The sequence below is a fragment of the Alligator mississippiensis genome, chromosome 10, assembly GCF_030867095.1.
Source record: "Alligator mississippiensis isolate rAllMis1 chromosome 10, rAllMis1, whole genome shotgun sequence".
Classification (NCBI taxonomy): domain Eukaryota; kingdom Metazoa; phylum Chordata; order Crocodylia; family Alligatoridae; genus Alligator; species Alligator mississippiensis.
The window spans coordinates 56,294,358-56,319,705 of record NC_081833.1 but is presented as its reverse complement, the minus strand read 5'-3'; positions in this window follow the sequence as shown (position 1 = coordinate 56,319,705).

Here is a 25,348-nt window from a genome sequence, read left to right as displayed (position 1 = left end):
GGTGTCTCCAATGGAATCGTGAAGACACAGAACATATGCAACTTGGCTAAACTCTATAGCATGTGTTTATTGCTTGATGTATCAGTATCATCAGCTGTATAACACTGTACTGATCACCAGACCAAACGTATAAAAACAGAGTATTTAATGATACATTCGTATTGTGCTCAACCAGTTGTGGAAACAGGTAGCAAGTACAAACATCATCATAGAAAATTATGGTTGGAAAAGGCCTCAGGCAGTTATCTAGTCTAGCCTCCTGCTCAAAGCAGGACCATCCCAGCCAAGGCTTTGTCTAGCTGGGTCTTAAAAACCTCAAAGGATGGAGAGTCCACAACCTCTCTGGGTAACCTGTTCCAGTGTTATACTACCCTGCTTGAGAGAAAAAGTCTTCCTAATATCTAACCTAAACCTCCCTTGCTGCAGCTTTAGACCATTGCTCCTTGTTTTGTCATCTGTCACTACTGACAACTATCTAGATCCATCCTCTTTTGAACCCTCTCATCAGGTAGTTAAAAACTGCTGTTAAATCCCCCCTCATTCTTCTCTTCTCCAGACTAAATAAGCCCAGTTAACTCAGCCTGTTCTCAGAAATCATGTGCCCCAGCCCCCAAACCATTTTCACTGCCCTCTGCTGGACTCTCTCCAATTTGGTCGCATACTTTCTGTAGTGGGGGGGCCTAAAGCTGAACACAGTAGGACAGATGTGGCCTCAACAGTGGTGAATAGAGAGGAATAATTACTTCCCTTGATCTTCTAGCAACACTCCTACCAATGTTGCCAAGAAGGCAAGTGCCATATTGGGCTGCAAGGGCACATGGTTGTCTCATATTCAGCTTCCTGTCCACTGTAACCCCCAGGTCCTTTTCTGCAGGGCTGCTGCCCAGCCAGACAGCCCCCAGCTTGTACTGGTGCATGGGATTGTTCCATCGCATCATAAGTATAAAACTTTGCACTTAGCTTTGGAGGATTGGACCAAAAAGAAATCTCATGAGATTCAACAATTTGTCTAGGTCTCTCTGAATCCTAGTCCACCCACCAGTGTATCTACTACTCCCCCCAGCTTGGTATCATCTACAACTTTGCTGAGCGTGCACTCTATGCCACCTTCCAGGTTATTGATAAATAGAATCAACAAAACCAGGCCCAGGACTGACTCCTGGGGCACTCCACTTGATACTGGCTACCAACTAGACATCAAGCCAGTGATTACTCCCTCAGAGCCTGATGCTCCAGCCCGTTCTCTCCCCACCTTACAGGCTGGATGAATGCACAGTATGTCCTTAGCTTGCCTGCAAGAATGTTGTGGGAGACTGTATCAAAAGCTTTACTTAAAAACCAAGGTATACCACCACATCCACCAGTCTCCTGCATCCATAGAGCCAGTCATCTCATCATAGAAGGCAACCAGGTTGGTCAGGCATGACTTCCCCTCAGTGAATCGACTCTGACTGTTCCCATTTACCTTCTCATCCAAGTGCTTAGACATGGATTTCTTGAGAATCTGCTCCATGATTTTTCAAGGGACTGAGGTAAGGCTGACTGGCCTATAGTTCCCTGGATCCTCCTTTTTCCTGGTCTTAAAAAAGTGAGCATTATATTTGTCCTTCCCAAATCATCTGGGAGTTATTGCTGTGGTGAATGATAGAAGACAAATCCCCCCCCTCTCAAATGTTGCTTTTGTTCTAAAGCATGTGTGAGCAAGGGCTACTTGCAATAGTCAAGTTCTCAGGTTTTTGTTGGCTTGCTTTGGGAGACTTTAGGTTTGTACACATCAGCTGCTACAGTTATCCTCATGTGCAGATCAAACAGTTACAGTACTGTAAGTCTAATACAAGATAAAACAGTCTAGCCTATGGGGAAAACCAAAGATAGTCCACTGAGCTGCATTTTCACAGTTCCTTCTATAGCACATGCAGCCTGTAGGTCCTGTCACTCCTTCAGAGGCACTTCCGAAGTCAACAATCCATTCACTAGTGCCAGACCACAACAGTACTGTTCAGTACTAATGGCATGCCCATACTGCCTTTCCTGCTTCACCTATCATGCAATATAGGACATCCGCTAATCCTATCACTTCAAATACTGCTGTTTTGATGTCTTTGTACTACACTGATTGCTGTCTTCTTTCATTTTATTGATGTTTAAGATCCAGAAAATGAATCTTCTGAAAAAAAGTGTGGGGCTAACCTCCACCCAGGTCTTTGCACTATGATTACTGCTAAGAAGATAAGGTCATTATTACTCATACATAAGATGATAGACAGTTGTCATGGTAATCCCCACCAGGTGAAAATTCCCTCATAGGAAGGAGTTAAGACACTATACACTAAAAGCACCTTGAGAAGGCTGAGCACTTTACCTGGGTTATCACAACTATATTTCCTACACATTTAAAATTATTTTTTTGTTTCGTTTAAAAGCCTTATTGGGAAAGGGATTAAAAAGGAAAGCCATGTGACCCCAAATGAGAGCATTAGGGCCAAAATTTCTCTCAGCAAAAGAAAAAAAAAACCCTTAGGGACTAAAAAAAGCTGTTGTGTGCACTAATCAATCTGGTGTCTGTGTATCAGTCAGCTTAAACTGAAAGAAAGGCAAAGCAGCAGTTTGTGAGGATACAGCAGAGATAACTTGGCCAATTTTCTGAAAGGAACTGAGAGATAATATAAGCCAACTGGACCTTAGTACATTTTATAAGCACACAAACATGCGAGAGGAATACCTGAGACTGTATCACTAATTTCTGCTCCCAACAGGAAACTGGCCTGCGAGTCCCTGAACATTTGCTACTACTCAGGCAATGCTATATATTTGAATATACTGAACATGTACATTGAACACATGTGCACATGTGTGTGAGTGCATCTGTGCACCCACACTGCTTTACAAAAATGGTGACCCCGTGCTGGAGTCACTGCCAAAATACAGGTACTGAGCTAAAACTAAGTACTTGCAGAGTCCCACTAAAATCAACAGAGCTCCACAGATGTTAGAAAAACAGAGTCGCTTGCAGAATCAGACCTTAACCCAGACAAGCAAATACAAGATACACAACAGCAACTCAGAACAAACAGTAATAGTCTGAATAACACTTGTGAAGTGGCAAACAGTGGAAGACTACAAAGCAAGCTGAAGGTCTCCATGGAAAGAAAACAAACCACCACAAAGATGCTAATCAGATAGGCTAGCTTTTTAAATCCACAGTGGACAGGAACTTCACAAAAATAAGAAATAAACTATTTAGCTACCATTTATAAAACACCCACAAACAAGAAGCACAAAAGGAAGTTTCCCTTAAGCCTAATACAAGCCTTTTTTGTTACATTTACCTCTTATGAGTGAATACCTTTCCTCCTTGCAGTAGTTACATATACTAGTTCTCTCCCTTTCCACTGCTTCTGCAAAGCCTTGTGCCTCCCAGACCACCTGTTGCTGTTCTACCCACTGGCCACAGCTGCACCTGTGAGGTTCTTTAGCCGCAGCTAAGCAAAAATAGATCCAATGAATCCAATGGCCAGAAAATAAGTAGCTAATACATTCTCCCTGATCTTATTCAGAGGCAATTACCAAAAGAGGAAATTAAAGCAAAGCAAGCTCTTTAAAAAGGCTACTTTTTCATAACAAGATACTATTTTGCTTTCAGTCAAATTGCATTTGGCCATAAGTAGGAAAGGAGGTTTAAAAAAATCACAATACAGCAAATAAAAAGTCTTTCATACCCCACTAGTACCACATTCAAAGAGGAGGAGGAAATCCCACAACAGGGAAGAGAGTAAAACAAGCCTGGAGAAAAGAAGTGTGAGGTACCCACCCTTCTCCACAGCCCTGACTATCACGAACACAGAAGGGAAAGAATTCAAAGTCACTGAGCGTTCTACTTTCACAGCTGAGTATTATCAAAATTTTTAAAGTGGGTAAAAAGACCTCCTCTTACATTGTTTGGACCTCACTGGAACTTGTTTACAGTCCCTGAATTATGCGGTGGGTTCTTCGGGGTGTAGCATGACGCAGTCTAGAACAAGGGGGAGAAAGCAGTGAGACAAGAAGACTGAGAAGAGCCTATGATGTGATAAATAAAAGAATTTAAAAAATGGATGCAATGCAAAATTGCTCAGTTAACACAATTGACACTGCATGTTACAGGCTTTCCCAGCACTAAGGCAGGAAAACTTGTGACGGGAAGAGCCACTGAAATCTAACTGACCTTCCCTAAATCTAATCTGGAGAGATGGAGACACGTCAGGGTTCCTGTTGCAGGCTTAGTCTCTTCTGTCCTCTTGCTCCCTATTCACAGACCTTATTATCTTACAGGCATATTCCTGTGTGCTTAAGGAAGTATGCAGTGCTACCTTGCTACTAAGAAAAACTATTTTGGATTCATGAGTACACCTGGGAATATTCCTGATTTGCAACATCACCCAGGCAGTGGTAGAAATGCCATACAGTAGATTCCTATGGAAATGAAAAGGAAAATGAGCATCAGCTTATGTTGTACTGTGGTGATTCTCTCTGCTAGCCCACAAAGTGTGTCTGTGAGATTTGGAAGGCTGCAGCTCCTCTTGCCTCAAAAGTTGTATGCATTTATTAATATAAACTGGTCCAAAAACACCTTCCTTTTTGATCAAAGTTAAGAGATTTTTTTTTTAAGTTTCTGAAGAAAAAAAGTTGAAAAGCTATTTTTGAATTTTTTTTTACAAAATAGTATATTTATTTTGCAAACACTAACTTTTTATTGAGGGAAATAATCTGTTAGTAAAAGAGTGGCATAAAGTGGTTCTTACCCAACAAAATGAAACCAGATTTTGAATTTTTTTAATACTGAAAAATGTCATTCAAAGGGCTTAGCACTAAATGCGGTCTTAGTTGCATGTTAAAAGCAATAATATGTACATTAAACTCCCTGCGTCAGTAGGAGGCACGTAACTTCATTGAATGCACAGGTACAGATTGAGAAATTTTTCTTATAAAACATTCATAAAATTTATTTTGTAAACATTTGTATGGCTTGAAGTCCTTTATGGAAGTCCATAATTTATTCTTTCCTAATTTTCTGGAAATAGTGTTAATCTCTTCTTTATTCAAGGGGGGTATACTTGGCTATTTAGAGTGATTTTCAAGTCTGTAGAGCAACTTCCACAAAAAATCATCAATTTTAAATTTTCAAACTCACATAATTTCTAGTTTAAATGTATTAAGTAATTACTTTTTTATTTTTATGTGCATTTGATTTCCATGTAAAATATTTTTCATTACCATAGTTAAAATGTACATGCATATAAAGTGCACTAAAGTAGCAATTCTGTTATGCTTGAACAATTTCTATCACAGGATCCTTCTATAATGGAATGGATAATAGGTGATTCCTTCACCTCTTTTCAGTCGCATCATATTTGCAACAGCATTTCTTTGGGGAGTGCTAGATGATGTTTGTTTCAGTTTGGGATTGAATGGATTTAATAGGTTAGGAAAGAGAGGAAGAGAAACAACTTTGAAATAAGTTTTCAAAACCAAAATCATTCCACAAGAGAGGTTGAATAAGTAAATAAATGTGGATTCAACATTTTTTTAATTGTTTAGTTGTCTCTACTTAATAAAGCCAATCTTCAGGGGAGACTGAAGTTTTTGACTCCTGACAGAAGATACACCTTTGCTTTTAGGAGACTAAAAGACACCACCTCATGGACAGCTTTTTAAAAAAGGCTTCTTTTTCCATCAAGCTCTGTCATATTGACCAAAAAGGTAGAACTGTGGAGTTTAAAACACTGTAGATAGATGTAGATTGTTAAAAATATTTGAACAATACATCCTTTGGTGGGCAACAAGGGGATAAGAAAGCAAGAGAGAAAAAGGGGTTATAAGAGATTAGCATGTTATTCTTCAGTGGACAGCTAAAAGAAAGACAGGTGGAAGTTTCACTGTCAGAAGTTTCAAATACCTGGCAATGACAGCACAGACTGGTCTTTTTCTTACGTGCCATGGGAATGGCAGAAAGGAAAGCATGGCAAAAATCAGTCTCAATAAGAACTGACATGAGCATTAGGAATACAAGTCACAAAAAATATATATCATGGTGAATTTAGAATTCATGTAGTCTGAGAGAAGAAACAACTTCCCTTGGCTTTGGGAACCAGCACCCAACTCAACAGCGAAGAGCAGATCAAATACTGAAAGCAACAGCTGCAGCAAAAAGCACACCACTAATCCAGAGGCTGAATTGTTTGTACAAACTAGTCATTGAATAAGTCTAAACAAAAACAAACTGGTACAAAAACAGAAGCATGAACAAAATAAAGACCAGATTTGTTACATAAATCCTAGATCCTGCCAACACATAAACATGTGTAGACCCCCATGGGGTTAGTTCAAGGTACAGTTACTTACCTGCACAAATTTCCAGGTTTAGGACTACAATTATTCACTGAGCTTCATTTCTCCAGCTTTAGTCATATCTCAATTTGAAGAAAACTAGGAAAAAAGATCTGGTCTTTGGTGAACACAAGATACTTGGTGTATTATATTTATAGTTGGGGTAGAGTGATGTCCAGGACATAAACATTAAAGGAACAGACTTCTTCCACAAATCTGTCAGCATGAGGTCTGGTTGCAAGTGTCCTTTTTTTAGTTGGGAAGGCAAAATATTCCTGGCCCCAAAAAAGAAACGTAAAGCTGTGAAACTGATGGGTAGTCAGAGTTCCAATACAGAGCAAATCAGCACAGGAATCTGAATATGTAACTGCAAGTCTCTGAGGTAATTTATATATAAAAACGACAACCTACTGCTTTCATTATAATTTTGTTTCCAAAGGTGTGCTTCAGAAGTTGCTTTTCAATAGCTGACTTGTCCACCAACACATTTACTGAGCACATGGCTCCTTCTGCAGTTAGTTGAGAAAACGTCCTCAGTCAGGGAGAGCAAGACTAGCATTATGTGCTGTATGTTCATTAAGAGTGTCTCTATTTTACCGGGCTGGGCCCTCTCTCATAAATGGACCCTCTTGTACCCCCTCTGAATGGGTGCCTGGATCTGCTGCTCTGGTAGCCCACAATTCAGTACATTACTTGATAGTTCCCTTGTAACAGGCTGCACACAATGCTCCCACTCAGCTATCACCTAAATATGAAAATGCCAAAGCCCAGAGGTGACTAAATAGAGCTCCACAGGTTCCTCTAGTGCCTTCTTCTGGGCATGTCCAGAAGTGCCTCTGTCTTGGCAGGGCTGATCATCTGTCATGATCTGCAAACTAAGTGCTCTTTCCATTAATGAACCTTTTGTGGTATGCTTTCTTGGAGCCCCACTGTCATATAGAGCTCAACACAAAATGCAGCAAAGGTTGTTGCTATTCTTGAAAACATAGCCAGAAGATGAGTTGTTCCTGTTCTATGTCATCCAAAATGTCAGTGGTGAGAGCATTCACACCACATTTTCTCAGTTCTGCCATTAATTTTTTTGGAAACATTCCGTTCATCTTGGATAGGGCTCTTGTGCCTAATACACAATCCCTGCAGCTGTAGCTAAAAATTATGACCATTCATTCATTTGGTAATCTTACATATTTGTCTGTAGAGCTTCAGAGTCAAAACCACAGGAAAAATATACCAATTGCATCACAGGAGCCTGTCATGTCCCAACACTCACTTTATCTACAATGAGAGTACTCTGTGCATTTGTTGGGTCCTGTCCATATTAAACAGGATCAGGGCAGCAATCAAGTGCTACAACAGCATGTGGAAATGGGAAAAACAAGGAGAAAGTAAAAAAACAAGAGTGGGGTAGAAGCTGACTATAAAACATTAAGCTAGTAACAAAGAGTCATCTGAGAAAGTGTAAGTGCCATTTTTCTGCCCTCCAGGCAGGAACAACAGAAGAAATTGAAACTGGATTGAAAGAGAACATGCACTTTACAAATGGACTGCCATTCAGCGGAGAGTGGCCAGAGTAGCTGAGTGGGGAGAGTCGTGTTTATTCACAGAAGAGGAGGAGCACAATCAGTGGTATGGCTGCTACCCTAGATAATCTTGTCCACAATTTTCATCCCTGTCCTTAAAGGAGAGCTTTTGTGAAATTCAATTCTTTACCTCTCTTCCTTTGCTGAGGCTGCAATGGTTCCCGAGCTGAAACAACAAGGGTCTGTGCCCTGGGTGGTGGCGGCAAGGGCCAGATTTGCTGTGACAATTAGGTTGGCAGAAGTTGCTGTTCTTCTGCCCTTCTGAGTGGGTACCCAGAGCTGGTGCCCCAGTAGCCTAAGCTTGGTACATTAGTCAATGGCTCCATTGTAACAGGCAGGCAGGCATCTATCCACCAGAAACCGATTTCTATAGTAATTCTAATCACTGCCAATATGAGATGGACTTGAACCAGCAACCTAGAAATGAATGGCAGCATGTCCCATTAAAAATTCCCTGAAGTGCCCCATCTCCCAATCTCAATGGGGTACTCTGTTACATTTTATTGGTGACGTTACAAAATAAGTCATATAGACATAAGCCTTCTTCTGTTAACTGACATTCTATATTTGACAAAAATATGTCTCAAGAAATATAGTATTTAAAATTCATTCCACATGGCTGCACAGTGGGATACTATATGCATGTTTCTTTATTATGGGAAGAAGGAAAATGGTCAATTTATTCTTAAAGTGCAAAAAGTCCCCATTATATAGGGCTTTCAAGTGGCTGAACAATTCAATGATAAAAAAGGGATGCATCCAGAATCCTGCTGACAGTTGCAGTGCAAATTGCTCCTGTTCTTAAAAAATGATTTGATGGAAACAAGTAAATGAAGTGCAGCTTTTGTATTTATCAGCTTTCAATGCTTAGAAATGACCTTTTATCTCCCTGCCAAGGTAATAAAATACTTGGAATAGCCATGTGCACATGCACAAATTCATAGCTGTGCATGGTTTAAAATTGTTGTTCCATGCAAAGTAAGTCCTGTTCAAGACTATAAACAATGATTTAAATAGTCACATTTTATAGATCTTTGAAGAAAATTATAGGTCCACAGCCTCTTTTGCATAGTTGTGTTAACCACTGCATAAGAATAGTTTGCAGAGATTTACAGTTTTAAATTTAAAAAAAATGAATTATTTTTATTCATTTTGCCTTGTTACATTTTAGGGGAATAATCATCCAGGTATTTTTTCTTAGAAAATAAGGTGCTTCTTGATTGTTAATCTGCTGTTCCAAATAATGGACCATGGGGACTTTTTCTTTTATCAAGCATGAGATTAATAAAAAGTGTTGATTAGCATAGTCTCTGCTTTGTTGTTATCCTTCTGACTGTATTTATTATGGTAAGACCTTTGATGAATAAAAGTTTCCTTATCACATTTTAATAAGATTACATCATATTCTGTACATCAAAATGTATGTATTTTCTTTTTATAAAATCGCCAGGTGCATCTGCACATGTAATTTACTGCATAGACTAATTAACTGTTCAGGAAAGAATCACTGTCTATGCATACATGGCAATTGGGCTGGTGTAGGCTAATTTACAGTGCCATCAGATAGTCCCGTCAGACACAGGCACTATCCAACAGCGGATTAAATTACTGTGCTTAAATGAGAGGCACATGTGGGAACAAAAAAAGTGTTCCCAGCGCTGCAAATTTGCAGCGCAGGGGAAAATTAGACCCCTATATCCAGGGATCAAAAAATACCCCGGGGAAAAAAAACTGGGACAGGACATGGTCCAGGACTGTGCCCTGAAGCAAACTGGAGGCTTGGGTCCTGTCCCCTAGGACCAGCGCTGGGTACGGGCTGCATCCAGCACCAGAGAAAATTGCTGCCTCCTCTCATCTGGCATGCAGATCCGGGAGCACACCCCCCCAGGAGGGCTGCTGGGCTGTGCCGGACTCCTCCCGGGGGTGCAAGCCCCAGTATCTGCACACCAGATGAGAGGAGGCAGCAATTTTCTCTGGTGCTGGGCACAGCCCGTGCCCAGCGCTAGTCCCAGGCAACACGAGAGCCTCCTCTCGTCCGGGGCACAGATCCGGGGGCTTATACCTCCAGGAGGGCTGCCGGGCTGTGTCGGACTTGTCCCAGGGGTACAAGACCCCAAATCTGCATGCCAAATGAGGGGAGGTTGCCACTGCTGTCTGGGACAGGTGGCAGCAGCACTTTTCTCCTGTATTGGAGCACAGCCTACACCCAGTGCTGGTCCCAGGTGACAGGGCAGCCTCCTCTCATCTGGCACGCAGATCTAGCAGCTCGCACCCCTGGGAGGACTGCCAAACTGTGCTGGACTCCTCTCAGGGGTGCAGGCCCCTGGATCTGCATGCTGGATGAGAGGAGACTGCTGCTGCTGCTGCCTGGAAATGGTGCTGAAGCTAAGTAAGCCCGGCTTTGAAATTTGAAACTTTTTAAATATTTCAAGTGCCCTCATTTTGTTTTGAAGCTGTTTCAAAACCTTTTGTTTTGTTTTGTTTTGATTTTGCTGCTTTGAGCTCAGAATGCATCCAAACACCTTCAAAACGAAACACCCAGCGAAATTTCACACAGCGCTAACAATTAATGTGTATTACTCGGTTAGAAAATTTGTTGGAATACAATAAAAGACACCACATGTAGAAAGTCAGACAGGGTAGAGTCAGTCAACATTTTCAACTGCAGCTCTGAGTTACCCATTTCTTTTACAACAATAATAAATGAATTTGTTTTTGTAATTCCAAGTACTTGAAACATCACCATTAGGACAGAACCCACTTAAATATCTTAACAAAGAATATTAATTAATAATGTCAAGAGAAGAAGTATTTTTTTATAATGCAAAAGTTGACCTAAGCATATTGAGGTATTGCCAATGATGCTAAACAGATGCAAGGTCAATGATAAACTGTCAAATGCTTGTATAAGGCCATTACTTCTGTTGCCAACTGCCCAAGGAGTATATTACTGCTATGAAATGAATATATTTTTTCTTAAATACTACTTGTAGTCCAATTTTATTTTATTTCTCAAAAGCTTGAAACCAGACATAACTTTTCCCTAGTTGTCAGCATTTTCCCATGAGACACTCACTCCCTTGAAGACTTGCATTTTTTTAATCTGTTAGGAGCAGAAATACAAGCAGAAGGACCTAAAATATATTTATTCTACACAATGGAAATGCAAAGGGGACAGTGACAGCTTCAGATAGGTTTGATCAGCAAGAGGATTCAAGGGTTGTTATCCAGTCACCTTCCTTTCTGCACCTATATTCTAGCAATATCAGTTTGGCTATTCCAGACTTGAAGAAATGAAACAACTAATACCTAGCCTAAAGGAGGTCTTCTTCCTCATTCTCCTGATTTTCATTCTTCTAAATTGCTATTATGTATACTTTCCATAGCATCTCTCTGCAAGCCACACATTTCTGCGCCTTTATGTCTATTAGAATTTATAATTGCCATCACTAAATTCTGGGCACATAAAATGCAGCAAAGAAAACAGATATTGGCCAGTTGAATGGAACCCAAGTTCCTTCAGTGCCATCTTCACACATCCCATTCTCTCTGGCATAAGCTGTATCATGTAAAGCAATAGGGTTACATTGTAGGAGCTGCTAAAAAAAAGTGAGCCAGCTGATCTCTTGCTACAGAGGAAAAGAAGCAATTAAACCACTTGCATAATTGTATTACACCTGCAAGTGAATGGGAAGCCACTATCAATTTAAGTAGGCAGCTAAACTCATTCTACACAAACCAAAGTTGACAATAGTCTTCTGTATTATACACAACCATAGATCAGAAAGACAAACATAACAGGAGAAGCTTCTGCAAGTTTATGTTGAATGTCTTAACTTTAGGAGCATAGAAAAATGGGTGTCATACAGTAGATAATGGCAATGTTTTCCATAAGGTAGAAGACCAAACTTAAGGCATCTTCCTCAAAGTCCAGGAAAACCTGTTGAGAGTCATATTTTGAAAGAAGTTGAATCTGTGGTGAATCTGACATTTGCCATATGTTTACACACAACTTTCTTCACTGCATGTACAGTATAAACACTTTCAGTGAAACTCCACTAATTAAATTAGAACAGAAATGACAAATGGGATGAAGAGCTGATGAAATGCAAACCACATTTTAAGTGCTCATCTTAAATCCTAATAGCACCATCTGATGGAGGATCATTACAGAACTATTCAGCAAATGTGTGAAGCATTATAAAAGTCGACTAAATGGAAAATGTTTTAAAAACATTTAAGAAAATTTATGTTAAATGAGTTGTAGATACGAGATGAGGGTGCTGCTGTTAGAATATAGCATATTCTCAGTTTATTAAATAGACTTTAGTTGGTAAATATTAATGGAATATGGATCATTTTAGCAAGAACAGCTGAAATATTTATCCATTTGAAATCAATTAAAGTTTTGCTTCAGTAGAGTCAGGGTGCATCTCAATGTATATAACCAGGGCTGAAATGACTCAGAACAAAAATGTCTTCATTCTCAATTCTCTGTGGCTTCTTTATATGGCCTTGTGGCCCTCTCTACATGTGCAGGTAAAGGCACAATTAGATCTAACATGTGATCCACACAATCATGCCTCCTGCCATGCTACATGTGCACGGCAGGAGGTATGATTGCTGGATTGCACATTAGATCCAATTGTGCCTTATTGCCCGATTCTGGGCTCCTCTCTGCACTGGCAAAAAGCAGGATTCAATGGCTGGAAGTGTCCTTTGCTGTGAATGAGGTGCATTCAGGGCCAGAAGCCCCATCAATTGTTGGGCTCTAGGTCCCAGCTATGAGTGAGAAGCATTCATGACCAAGAGCCCCAGGTGGAATGGGAGTTTCATGAACTCCCAAGCCTTGGGATCACAGCAGTTGTGATTCTCCAGGGTTTGGGGGTTTCACTCTGGGCATGGTGCACTCCTGTGGCTGGGTGCCCTGTCAGCTGGTGGGGCTCCTGGAGGCAGGAGAGGGCCTGCTACATATCCAAATTAAAAGCTCGATAACAACAGTTATAAAGTTAGTACACACTTTCGAGGTCTAACTTTATAACTAGTTGGAGCTTTTTATCATGTGATAGCTACAGGGAACTTCTGGTGGGACTGGACGTGTTCCAATCAGCAGGTCCTGAAGATCTCCACCCCAGAGTGCTGAGGGAATTAGCAGAAGTCATTGCAGAACCCCTGGCACAGCTTTAAGAGCACTCGTGGTGTTCTGGAGAGGTGCCACAGGACTGGAAAAGGGCAATGTGGTCGCCATATTTAAAATAGGGAGGAAGGAGGACCCAGGAAACTACAGGCCCATTAGTCTTACCTCAGTCCTAGGGAAACTCTTTTGAGAAAATTATACAGGAGAACATCTGTGAGGGACCAGCAGGGGGGATCATGCTTAGGGGCAACCAACATGAGTTCATTCAAGGCAGGTCCTGTCAGACCAACCTGGTGGCCTTCTGTGACCAGGTCACAAAATCCTTGGACACAGGTGTCACAGTGGACATTGTCTTTCTGGACTTTAGGAAGGCGTTCAACATTGTGTCTCACCCCATTCTCATTAAGAAATTAGGCGACTGTGGCACCAATGCCTACACAGTCAGATGGGTCGCAAATTGACTGAAGGGTCACACCCAGAGAGTGGTGGTGGATGGGTCTTTTTTGACCTGGAGAGATGTGGGCAGTGAGGTCCCCCAGGTCTCGGTCCTCGGGCCTGCACTGTTCAACAACTTCATCAGCAACTTGGACAAGGGGGTGAAAAGCACCTTGTTCAAATTCACAGATGACAGTAAGCTGTGAGGAGAAGGGAGCACGCTGGAGGAGAGGGAAAGGCTACAACTGGATCCGGGCAGGTTACAGGGGTGGATGGATGAGAACAGGATGGGTTTCAATATGGACAAGTGCAAGGTATTGCACGTGGGGAGGAAGAACCAGCAGCACACCTACAGGCTGGGGAACTCCCTTCTCATCAACACAGAGGCAGAAAAGGATCTTGGAATTATTATTGATTCCAAAATGAACATGGGCCGCCAATGTGGGGACACGGTCAGGAAGACTAACCGCACCTTGTCATGCATCCACAGATGCATCATAAGCAAGTCCAAGGAGATGATCCTCCCCCTCTATGCGGCACTGGTCAGGCCACAGTTGGAGTACTGCATCCAGTTCTGGGCGCCGTACTTCAGAAGGGATATGGACAGCATCGAGAGGGTCCAGAGGAGGGCCACTCACATGATTGGGGGCAGCAAGGCAGGCTCTACGAGTGGAGGCTACAGGACCTGAACCTGTTCAGCCTCCACAAGAGAAAGCTAAGGGGGGATCTGGTGGCCATCTACAAACTGGCCAAGGGAGACCAGCAGGCTATGGGAGAGTCCCTGTTCTCCTGAGCCCTACTGAAAGTAACAAGGAATAACAGCCATAAGTTGACTGAGAGTCGATTCAGGCTAGATATCAGGAGGCACTACTTCACAGTCAGGGCGCTTAGGATCTGGAACCAACTTCCAAGGGAAGTGGTGCTCACTTCTACCCTGGGGGTCTTTAAAAGGAGGCTGCATAATCACCTAGCCAGGGTTGTTTGACCCCAGCATTCTTTCCTGCCCATGGCAGGGGGTTGGACTTGATGATCTACTTAGGTCCCTTCCAACCCTACCAACTATGAAACTACTTTGCAGATGTAGCTGGTCTTAAGGAACTGTTCAATTAGCCAGTTAAGTGTGCAATACCCGTAATGTATAGATAGGGCCTGAGAGGGTAAAAGATCCCTAACAGGATGCAAATTATATCATATCCATTTTAAAGGACAGTCGGGCTCAAATGCATGTGTTTTAATATATGAATGTTTGGCCTAGGTTCAATCTAAATTATATATTCAGATGTGAATTTTTCAGAACCTTGCTTACAAGGAGATATAACAACTATATCAGAATGTAATAGTAGCAACCACTACATATAATAACATAAATTGGGCATGCAAGGCTGTATCTGACATATTTGCATCTGCAAAAATAGTGTAAAATCCAGAAAATCAATCCCATGGGGACAAAGCACCCAATGTCCACATTACATGTATGGAAACAATTAAACAAAGGTTAAAGCAGTTTAGACTAGTCCCAGTCTGAGAAATTTGGATAGAACTGTGTTCAGGCAGAATATGCAGTTTGATTTTAACGAAAATGTTCTGCAACATCATATTAAATTTGCCAGAATTGTTTTAAAAAGGAAGCTGGGGAAAGATTTGAATTATTTTTCCCCTTTGTTTTTGTTTCAAAATGCCTTAAAAATATTAGGTAAACCAAATTATATAGCATATAATAATATAACATTTAAAAAAAATGAGATTTTTAGTTTTCTATCATGGAAACATTTTTTTAAAATACATTTCATTCCTATTCAAGACAAATATACATTTTGGAATCTTTAAATCTCTTGCAAAACAGAATATCCTTCCTCTGCATAGTGATAGTTGGGATTTAGCCTTTTAGGCTAAAACATTAAAAAAGTCTCAGCCTGAATTGATTCACTCTTTATAGGTTAGTCTAACCTGGCTGGGATAAATCATTATGTAACTGTACAGACATCCCAGAAATGCAGGAGCATGCCTGCAGTGGCTGGCCTACAAGCAGGGAGGCATGTAGCCCTCCCTTCCCTTCCACAGGGCTGAGCTGAGGGGGTGTGGCCAGACCCTGGTGGGACACTGTGATTAGGGAGTGGTCCCCCCCTTGATAACAGAGCATTTATCAGCATTTAACCCCCTTCAAAAAACAAAGCCTCGCTCATTACAAGCTCTTCTTAAACAGCTTTTTCCAAAGGAAGGAATGCAGGGGCAATACCATATGAGCTGTTGATTACTTCCAAAAAGCCCTAAGCTGTCACTGTCCTATCTGCCTTACACAGCATTAGCTAGCATACCACAAAAGGTCTTGGACAGACACTGCATAAACTGGTTTGACCCAAATCAGTTAAGTCTAATACTACATTCAACCAGGTTCATCTCAAACTGGTTTCAGCCATTTTCAAGCTATTTTATGTGCACTGAACATCTGTTCTATTACAGGTTTAAACCAGTTTCTGATGACTTAAACCAGTTTGTGTGTAATGTCTGTCCTTAGTCTTAAGGCTGAGCAAATGCCATTGCTAGAAGACTGACTTTACAATGTTAAAATAGAGTTGGAAAATAAAAAAAAAAAAATCTTTCCATGATGTAGGCAGGATATTCAGAACTAATAAATAGTTAAAAAAAAAACCCCACAAAATGAGAAGATAAAACTTACAAAGCCTATCTAATGTTTAGTGCTGCTTAGTGGCTCAAAGGCAATTAATACATAGACCAAGTTAATACATGAACAAACATACATAATGTTTCTATTTATTTGAATGCATTGTGCTATTAGAGAAGAATTTTAGAAATTCTACAGAATGTTTACTAAAATAAGAAGCAGTGTTGGAGCATCAGTGCTGCAGCTACTTTTGCAGAGTAGCTTAATCACTAGTATGCATTAAAGCAGAGAGGTGGAAATTCATTGCATATTTGTCAAGTTCTGCATTGTACAGTAGGCTCCAGTTAAAACAGGCACAGATCATCCTGCAAAATGACAGATGATAAAATCATACAGGATCCCATTCTGATTAACTGAAATCACTGGAAGTTTTTTATTATTGATTTCAGGGCAACAGCAGCAAGAATATAGGAAATAAGATTTATCTAGACATTTTCTGGCTTCCATTCAACTCCCTGTTGTTTTCTCTGCAGCTCCTGAAGCTCCTTGATTAATACTAATCACCAGCATTTCCCTGCTACTGTTCTCCCCTGAGAAAACACTTTGCTGACTCGCCTGCCATACACAGCCTTCTCTTCTTCCTTTTCAATGCTCTGAACTTAAGAAAAACTAAGCAGTCTTCCATTACTTGGGTACCAGTTGGCCAACCTCTGTTCATTCAAATATTTCTAAGCCCATTTTAAACAGTTTACACTACAAATAAAAAGAGATTCACTGATAATCATTATTGTTATATGTATCTTTGTTTTACTTCTTGTTGCAACATCTGTGTGACTGCTAAACTATGTTGTGTTGCATACAATTTAATACAATGTTATTCTATTAGCTGTGGTTGAATTTAATCAGTGAATCACTTTGCACTTTAAAAAACATTTAGCTGACTATATTATTTATATATGTATAAGTTACTAGGAATCCTACCTATCAACTAGAATGGAGCCCACCACAACTGTCAGAGCCTCTCATTTACAAACAGTAATAATCTCCTCTTTTTACCTCTTTCCCCCCCCCCCCCCCCCACCAATTACAGGCAAATTTAGTTGATTTAGTTCTTAGAGATTTTTTGTTTCATTTATGCTTATTTGAAAAGAATCAACAGCATCTGGCTAGATTCAGAAGCACTGGATATTGTGTTTGCAGCTGTTTGGATTATTGTTGGTCATTCCATGTAGAGTAGGTAAAAGATTTTGACAGTTTATTTTGAATTTAAGGTTTCAGACAGTTGCAAAATCTGTTTTTGTACTAACAGGGAAGACAGGGATGGAGGGCAGAGGTGAGGACACAACACATAAAGCCATGCATTTACATATCCCTTATGCTCCAAATGCACCATAGGCCAGAATCTCTAGAACACAGATGCCACTCTGCTTTGCATTAAGTTTGTCATGAAACAATCTTAAAAATCCAGAGACCATAAAGGACTCCTTAAGTAAAGAAGAATTATACTTATACAGAAACCTTACTTACCTTTTTTCAAAACGAGGGAAAAGCCATTTGAGCTGAAGTCTGGGAACTGAATGTGGGTGAGAAGGGTCAGGATGGAATGAAGCTCCACTACGCTTCATCCTTGAATGGTATATGTTATGTCAGAGCCAAACAATAGATTAATTTAACTTGGACATCTCCCTAAATGTGCAGGCCAATCCTCTGAAAAGTTATTTCAACTTCAGTCCAACTCCAATCCAAGAGATGCTTCAATCCAATTTAATTTGCCCATTTATAGAAGTAGAGGTCCAAGAGTAAGAGTGTCATCCAAACCATCTGCTCTGCTACTAAAAATGACAACAAATGATGTACTGCTGAACTTAACTGGCATGGGTATTGATGTCTCTCATGAAAATATTAACTAACAACAAAATGAAAAATAAAAAGGAAATGGAAAGCTGGAAAGAAGAAAGATAAAGTAGAGGAGTTTGTCAAGAGAAAGCTAAGCCCGTAAATGGATTCTAAAAAGATACATGGGAGCATGCTGAGGAGGAGGGACACTCAGTAAGGCAAAGAAGGATCCTCACAAGAGGAACTTCCATATTACATAGTCAAGGGTATGGTATTTATTTGACAATAAAATGAAAGATCAACCATAGATTGGTAGGTGCCAGGGATATGCAATAACCTGAATCTTCCATGAGTAGGCCTTTTGTCTCTGGTCCCTAATAGCTCCTCCAAAGGTTGCAACAATTCTAGCACCCCCAACCTTGGCTGTCCATAGAGATCTCTTAGACTGTCCATTTCTTTCAAAGCAGGTTCTCTGAAGTTAGAGAGAGGATGACATGATTCCCCTATAGATTTTGACTCAGGATGGATAACTCTAAAAACAGCTACACTTCATCTACCTCCAACACCTCCTGCAATAGGCCAGGTTTGTGAGAAGCTGGCAAAATCCCCTTGATTTAATTAATTCACCTCAGGAGAAGTTTCCTGTTTCATGCCACTAATTTGCAAGAAGGATCCAAAAGTTTCCATTCCATTTAATCTGAAGTTAAAGTCCCATCCTTTGACCAATCCAACCTTGGCTAATCATGATGACACTCATCCAGAATTTAAAACCACCTCCTTAGCACAGGGATGCTCAACCCCTGGCCTATGGACCAGATCCAGTCCCTGGTGCTGTGTCATCCAGCCTGCGGGACTCAGCATGGAATTGTAGAGAGCCATGTTGGCCAAGGCACTGTGTGCAGATTGGGTGCACAGGGCCCAAAATTGGCATATGGGACCTGGGTGGGGGCAGTGCATGCCTTCCTGGCCAGGCAGAGGCAGTGCAGGGCCTCTGGAGCTGGGTCCTGGCCACATGGAGGCAGCACGAAGGGCCTTGGGGCCAAATCCTGGCTTGTGGGGCATTGCAGGGCCTGATTTGGCCTATGAACTGGCCCCATGCTATTTATGTGCCCCCTAAGAGCAAACCCATGAGAACTACTGCCTTTGCACAGATCAGTTATTATTAGGGGTGTGCGAAATGGGACGTATCTGATTCGAATTTGGATTCAGCCTGAATCAGGGACAGTGATTCAATTAGTTGATTCAGATCACTGTTCCCGATCTAGATTCAGATTTGGCTGAATCAAAGAGTCAATGCTGATTCAGAGAATCAGTGATTCGGCAATAGACACAGCTTTAAATGTTTTTTCTACATACCTTGATGTACCAGTCATGGCCTGTGAATGCTGCAATGCTGGGGCGGACTGACTGTCCCACAAGAGTGTGGGTGGGCCCCCTGAATGCACAGCAGAGAACCCAGAAGTGTACCAGAAGTACTTCCGATCCACTTCTGGGTCCACCACCAATCGTGCATTCACGAGCTGCCTGGTACCTTGAGGTACGTAGAAAAAACATTTAAAGCTGTGTCTATGTCCAAATCATCAAATCTTTCTGAATCGATTTGGAGGGTTTTTGATTTGATTCAGAAAGATTAAAGGGTCTCCTGATTTGATTCGGATTCAAAGATTCAGCCACCGAATGAAGCCAAATTGCCACCAAATTGATTCAGTGACCGAAACATCCCTAGCGATTATTGTTAGTATTTGTTTTCACTTTACCCCATTTCCAATTAAATATGAAATATTTTTAATAATCTTAAAATTCTGATTGCTGCCATTCATTCCCAATCAAGTTTCCTCCACAAATACTTTTAAAAAAATGTAAAAATATAACTGCAAGGAAAGCTTAACATGGAGAGAAAAAATGAACTTGCAGCTTTGAAAGATGTTTGATTCAAGACATGTCTATTTTCTTAAATATTCATATTCTATTGAGCACAGGAGTCAAAGGTAGTAAGCACTGCTACAAAGAAGTCCTGAACATGGATTGCATTTGATCTACTTAAGTCAAAATTGTCACCATTAAAAAAAGGGGACAGGGTGAACAAAATCTGCCTTGAAAACTAATATCTTTTTTTTTTTTTTTTTTTTTTTTACAGCTGTTTATTATATTAAAGAAAATAAGTAACAAAACTAAGAATTAATTAACAATGTATTGGTTCTATAGGAGAGCTTCAAAGAAAAAGGAATATTTAAAAGGAAATCTTTCCCCAAAGAGTGAATAGGCAGAGTCAAAAATTAAAAGACTGATTTTTTTAAGTGCCCATTGATTAGGAAGTGAGGGTAAAATTATGAATTAAATGAAAAGATAATGAATCAAACTCTTAAGTGAGACTAAAAACAACTATCCAATTTGACTCCACCTAAATGGTACAGTGAAGAATAAGCATTCAAACTTAAGAAAACACTTAAGTTTAAGGTGAAGTTGAGAATTCAAAGGAAGTAGATAAACTGAAGAGCAATGGGGAGAAAAAGAAAAGGGAAAGGCAAACTAAGAAGCAGTAAAAGTATCTGTGGGTGCTGACAGAAGTGACATTTGTTGCACAATCAACCCTTCAAAAGTGCTCTACAGCCATGTCCTGACAGAAGTGCATGGCTCCAGAGTTCTTTGAAAGTGCCCAATCATGTGACAAATTAACCATCATGTAATGAGGGTTCAGACGAAGGTGCTCCAGAGTGGAGTGCCTTCATTAACTTCTGTCTTTCCCTGTGCACATTTGAGGCTGGGCTAAATGCAGCCCAACCCCTGCCCCAGGTGCTGCCTGCAGGAAGAGAGATGAAGGGAGGCAAGAAGCTCCAGGCTGGGGTTTTCCCAGCCTGAGCTGGTGGGGGGGGGGGGGGGGAAGGGGGCATGTGGATTGTAGCCACCCACCTCAGTGGGGCTCCAATCAATGCCCACCCCTGCTCCAGCCCAGGATGAGCAAACCCCATCCCAGAGCTCCCTTTCCTCCTTTCTCACCCCTCCCTTGCTGCAGAAAACACTACAGCTGGAGAGGGGAGGGGGTAGGGCTAGAGGAGTGAGGCTGCAGAGAGGCAGCTCCTCCTGGATTGACTCCAAAGTGGAGCTCCATTCTCCCCTGCCCCCAACCCAAGAGCAAAGGTTTGTTGGGTTGGGGGCAGGGGGGGGGGGGGTCACTAACTCATGGCGCTTTATGTAAAGTGCCATAAGATAGAGTTAGAGCAGGGAGCTGTCAGCACCCTGTGTTAAAAAGAAGATTTTAAGGTATCCCACCAAAGGAAAGATGCCAGTTTTCCTAGCTAGGGACAGACATGACACATGAAGAGGTTTAAGTGATCAGAAACTGGTGTAAACCTGTAACAGATGTTCAGTACACAAACTGATTTGAGATAAACCTGGTTCAATATAGTATCAGACTTAACCTTGCTAATCTCATCACCAGAAGCAAACTCCCTATGATGCAAACCACATTGACAAATGGATCCAAACCATGCCATACAAGAAATGCAAAACCTGTCAACATATCTCCACCACCCCCACTATAACTACACCCCACAACAAAAAACCATTGCTATTCCTGGATCTTACAGCTGCACCTCCAGAAATGTTACACATCTCATCCAGTCCACCAAATGCCCTGAGGGAAAATATGTAGGAGAAACCAAACTGTCATGGCCAAGTCCTTCAGGAGGGCTGTGATCTCCTCGAGGTCCCTCGCTCCGTGTCAAGGCCGGCCCAAGGCACCCTCTTATTTTCGCCCGCCACGTCTTGCTGGTAAATATAAGGTTGGGAAGCTGCCTATGACTCCCTGGGCACAGCTACTCGGGACCTCTGTCCCCATGGTCCTTCCGGACTCCTGTGGCCTCCCGGTGTAATGGGTGCTCCCCAGGCACCCTCGCCTTATGGGCTGCGCGTGGCTCCTACCACCCCTAATACCACGCCCCAAGCCTCGCTGATGTGAAAGATGTTGTTAGGTCTGCACGCACACTTCCCGGGCTCTTCTTCTATAATACGACGTCCCAGAGGGGACTAGCCCCTCAAGCCGCCGGTCTTTTAGGCCCACCGCACCACTACCCTCTCTAGTACCGGCTCACCGCGCTGCTACTCCCCGTCCTCTCGGGGGTCACCGCAGCACCTTGCCCTTCCCTGGGACGCTGTGCTGCTAACCCTTTCTGTCTGGGTCCACCACAGCACCCTTCCCCTGTCCTGGGTTCTCCGCGGTGCTAGCCTGTTACCGGGCTCACTGCTCCTGTCCTGGGTTCCTCAAATATCGCCCCGCTCTAGGGCTCCTCAATATCGCCCCTCCCTGGGGCTGGGGTCTATGCACCTCGCAAGTGACGCCCTTGCTGGCATCTGCTGCGCCCATCCTGGGCTTCCTAATATGGCGCTCCCCCTCTTTGGGGCTCGCCACGCCCACCTTGGGCTTCCCAATAAAATAGCTCCTCTCTCTGGGGCTGGGGTCTACATACCCCGCACACAACCCGGGGTCTGTGTTCCCCGTCCACAACCCACTGGTTGCACCCGCAACCCACTGGTTGTGCTCCTCACTGCCAGTTGCGCCTGCACTGGTGCGTAAGCTGCGCCTTCACTGGCACTGTGAGAATAATGTGCCCTCCTGGCGCTACACTGCGCCCTCACTGGTGCTAAACTGCACCCTCACTCAGGCGCTGGGGCCCCCACACTCCCGTGGGGTCCTTTATGAGGCCTCCTCCAACCCCTACAGCCTCACCCAAACCTCCGGTTGTAATACACACACTAACGAAACAAAACAAGCCTCCTGGCTGTAACTTAAATCAAGGCTGCCTGGCTGCAACAACATAGCTCCTGCACCACAGAGCCACCATCCTTCAGCCTGTTCGAGCAGTCCTCACATCTTAGCCCCGTGAGCTCCTGCCTCTCTAGGTGCTGGCAGGGAACTGCCAGCCTAGCCTCAGCCCTGGGCTTTATAAGGGCCGGGCCCTGCCCCCTTCTGGCCAGCTGATTCTTATCAGCTGCCCTGGCAACCTGCAGCTGAGCTCGTTATCTCCGCTGGGGCTCCTTATGTACTGTCAGAGCTTCTCCTCTGGCAGCTTTCCCCTTTCTAGGAGCAGGAGCACTGAGGTGCCCTGCGACACAAACAATTGCGCACCAGAATGAATGCACACTGAAAATCTATCAAAGACAAGAATACCCAACTACCTGTGGATGCAGACTTCTCGCAGGACAATCACTCCCTCTCTGATCTCTCAGTTCTAATCCTCAAAGGGAACTTACAAAATACCTTCTGTAGACAAACCTACAAACTTCACTTCATAAATCTACTTGATACTAAAAATCATGGACTCAACATAGACATTGGTTTTATGACACATTACAACCTGCCTGACATCTAATTCACCAGGAACCTGCCTAACAGCTTCTTTTCTACCTTGTACTGTATCACTGCACTGCCTCCCTTCAGCCTTTCCCGGGGGGGGGGGGGGAGGCCTGCTGTCTTTCCCCCTCCCCTTCCCTCCTTCTGCTTCACCTCTCTGCCTCACCTTTTGTCTTTCTAATTCTACCTATTTACATTTTCACTGACATCCTGCCACACTTTTAGCTTCTTTCATTTCTTGGAGTCTCAGAACAGCAGAGACTCCCCATGCCTGAAGAAGGGTGACTGTGCCTGAAAGCTTGCCAAGAAATTTTTTCCAACTACTTAGTTGGTCTAATAAAAGATATCATATCTACTCAAAGAACCTTGCCTGTCTATGTCCTTAGACCAACATGGCTACAACAAAATCTCAGTATCAGACTTAACTGATTTGGGTCAAACCAGTTTATACAATGTCTGTCCCAGACCCCTTGCTGGTTTAAGATAAACCAGAACCCCCCAGCATCCTGGCATGCTCTTTGGGCTGGTCACTGTTCCATAGCAGGGCTGGCCCCCCCCCTCTGCTCCCTGACTGGAGCTTTATAGACTGTCGGCTGCTATGGAAGGAAAGGAGGGCTGCTCCAGTGCCTCCCAGCTTCTAGCCTGAGCCACTGCAGGTATGTACCTGCATTTCTGGGATGTCTGTTAGGGCTGTGCAAAGTTTCAGTCGCTGATTCGATTTGGCAGAGATTTGGCCTGATTCAGTGGCCAAATCTCAGAATCCGAATTGAATCAGACTACCCTTAAATCTCTCCGAATCAAATCAGAACCCTCTGAATCAATTCAGAGAGATTTGGAAAGATCTGGAGATTTGGACATAAACACATCTTTAAATGTTTTTTTTTACATACCTCTAGGTAGCAGGTGGCTCATGAGTGGTGCGATGCTGGGGTGCATGGAGTGTCTCACAGAAGCATGAGTGCGGGGGCCCAGCCCGCTTGGCAGCAGACCCAGAAGTGGACCAGAAGCATTTCCAGTCCACTTCCAGGTCCACTGGGGAGCATGCAGGGGGGGCCCCCTGTGCTCCCCTGGCTCTGTGACTACAGCCTCCCAGGTCTGGGGGGACACTCGGGGTCCCCCTGCAGCTGATCACTGATCCAGAGATACAAGCGGGGGTGGGCAGCATGCTCCCAGGCAGACTCAAGTTTGCCGCTGTGGGATGCTCCATGTACCCCAGCATTGCAGCATTCACAAGCCGCACCTGCTACCTCAAGGTATGTAGAAAAAACTCTTAAAGCTGTGTCTATATCTGAATCACTGATTCTCAGAATCAGCATCAAATCTTTAGATTTAGATTCAGCTGAATTGAATCAGGGACAGTGATCTGAATCAACAAATCGAATCACTGTCCCTGATTTGGGCCAAATCTAAATCGAATAGGGCCCACTTTGCACTCCCCTAATGTCTGTCCAGTTACAAAACTTTTTAGCCTATCCAGGTTAGACTAACCTGCAAAGCTTGAATCAATTCAGACTCAGGCTTTTTGAATGTCCTTAGCCACTATGAGCAAAGTTCAAGCTTTCATAGACAACTGTTAAAATGTTGTAGCCGGTAACTGCTGGGAAAAAACACATGATGACTTTAATCTTCATTTATATGCTTGAAGTCAGAGAATTCATGCTTTTGTGATAATCAGAAGTGATGGAGGGATGGTGATTGTTGAATTTCTGATGGAAATGGACTGAAAACCTGCAATCTCTGATTGAGTTCCATCAGAAATTCAACAATCACCATCCCTCCATCCGACTCTCTCTAGAATACTCCAGCACCAACATCTCCTTTTTAGAAACAATGATCAGTATCCAGAATGATAAAATACAGACCATGTTATACAAGAAAACCACAGACCAACATACATATCTGTATAGAACCAGCAATCACCCTAAACACACCAAGCCCTCAGATACCACCGCATTTGTACTGAAGAGAACACCCGGGATTGCCACCTCACCAATCTTAAAAAGGCTTTCACCCAGCAAGGA